The sequence below is a fragment of the Chaetodon trifascialis genome, chromosome 10 (genome assembly GCF_039877785.1).
Source record: "Chaetodon trifascialis isolate fChaTrf1 chromosome 10, fChaTrf1.hap1, whole genome shotgun sequence".
In the NCBI taxonomy this organism is placed as follows: Eukaryota; Metazoa; Chordata; class Actinopteri; order Chaetodontiformes; family Chaetodontidae; genus Chaetodon; species Chaetodon trifascialis.
Window position 1 is genome coordinate 2,432,047 of NC_092065.1, and position 2,509 is coordinate 2,434,555.

Below are 2,509 nucleotides of genomic sequence, written 5' to 3' on the forward strand. Positions count from 1 at the left end.
GGTAGAGAGCTCAAAAGCTTGACGGCAACAGAAAACTCACCAATTTGCATTGGTCACGTATTTTGTTGCTATGTCAATTTTGACCAATCACTGGAAAGGTATGTTATTAAGGCGTTTCACGCAGTACATATCATCCAATGAGAGGCATGGTGACACAAAAGAGGCCACCTCCTTTAGTTGATCGACACACAATTTAACATCTGCAGTGCAAGAGAAGATATTGGTTATCTGCTCAAAACAAGGGAAAGTTACTAAATTACTTCTACAATAAGTACACAATCACTTGTTATTATTGAAAAAATAAAAAACATTAATAAAGATGTGTGCACAATAACAACAATAATAAATTCAGAATGCATAGAAACACATCCTTGCATCCTAGAAAACTCATCATTAGCAGAAGTTGTCTTAGGAAAGTTCTATAAATGTGCATTATACTCCTTTAAATCATTAAACTTATTTAACTTAGCTTAATTTAGCTTTTGACACTTAATTACAATTTATTAAATGTCTGGACTACTTTGGGCAGGGATCAGTTCAGAAAGGTAATTGGAGTGGGTTGTTGTGACATTTGTGGCAAGTTCATATTTGTGTTTTTGTTCAAATGATGACCACTATGTATGCATAGGTATATAACAACAATAATAATAATAATCCTAATAATCACAATCATAATAATTCATTTGTTAAAGGAAAGCACATCAGAAAAAAGTTTTCTTGTCATTGGCATCAGTTAATTATATTGGTTCAACAGGCCCAGTATCCCTTGTTTCGTGAATCTTCTGGAAATAAGTGTCAGTATTGTGAAACAACATAACAAATGCATCACAAAAATTAAAATGAAAGCTCTTGAAACAAATATTTGTTGAAATAATCAAAATATATATTTTCTCTTTTTGAAAGAACACAATTATTTACCATATATTCAAAGGGACGTCATGCCATAAAAGGTAATAAAAATGTAGCACCATGTTAACTCATAGAAGACATCTGTGTGGGTGAGGTTCTCTGTAGTTATTTTTGCCTGAAACACACATGCACAAACAGGACCAACCAGGGGTTCAGAGCCCAGGGGATGAACTAGAACCTCTCCAGCCACCAGTCTACAATCCGTACTGACTGGCCCATACTGGTCCTCGTGGAATGAGCTTCTGCTGCCCATTTCATTCTGAGGAATTAGTATTTGGCATAAATAATGTGAAGAACGGCATTAAGTATGGGTCAGTTTCAGGGTTCAGGTTGCCAGAGGCTGTGACACTTGAGACACATTTATTTATTGTGTCCACAGCTTTTTAAATGGAAGTACAAACACTCAAATTCCTCATGATAGTGGGCTGATGACTTCTGATCGAACATATGACCTTGTGTGTGGGAGCTCATCCACCCTGCACTGTCTGTGCTGATGTAGTTGTCGGAGAATATCTACTGTCCACTTCCAATCACTGTCCAGTTTTGAACAGTTTCGACTGACTTCATTTTTACTTCATCCACAACTGCCAGGTTTTTGAGCTGAATTACTCCAGGTCAAGGGCAAACTGCAGCACATCACTCTGTCTGCTGAGAGGGACATGGGTCATGACCTCCTCTTCTCCAATGCAACCAGGAAAATAATTGGGGACCTCCATCACCCCAAAACTCTCACTGGCACTTGCAGCTAATCAACCCTCCACCTCTTCACCTTTCCTGCTGCACTGTTGCCAAGAAAACATCTGTTCCCACTAAAGGACAAAGAAGACAGAAATAAAATGGCTTTGTGGAATCACCTGAACATGATGCTTAACATAGAATCCATAAGACTGAACTAAACTAAAGTTCTTTCTTTTCAGCTCATGGTCACATGTCTCTATGAAGGCACTGTCGTTTTGTGATGGGCTCTTGATTCGATTTAAATGCAAATTCTAACAAAATGTAATTGCTGGGTTTCATAGAAGCCAAAAGCCACATTAGCTACATTCACTGCTAATCACTGAAAGCAGCTAACGGTGCTGTGCTTTAATGTAAGCAAAATATCACTGGTCCATAGCAACCTCTTTTCCCCACCAAGAGTGTATGCAGGTTTTCACTCCAAACCAACAACACAACAGTAATGCACACAACCCATTTCAGCGATTAGTCCACCCCCACTTCTGTTCAAGGTGAAAGGAGCCAGTCAAAAAGAGCTGGTGTAATGTTTGGCTGAAAGAAGTCCTGCGTTTGTGTTCCCAGTGGCTGTTGAGAAGGATGGAGAGAAAAGCACAAAAACCAGTGAGATGTAGGAAATATAAAATACAACCATGAAAGGCGAGAAGTGGGGTGACCAAACAGAGCAACAACTCACAATATTTACCACAGGCAGTGACAAGATGCAAAGGATGAAGCCAGGGAAGAAAAATAGGAAAATAAAACAAAACTGAACAGCATATGTAGACAGAGCAGCAGAACTGTTCTGGCACTAACACAATGGGCCCTATTTTTGACTCCGCCGCCGCCACCGTGGCGCAGGCTGCGCACCCCGTGCAGTGGTATTTTC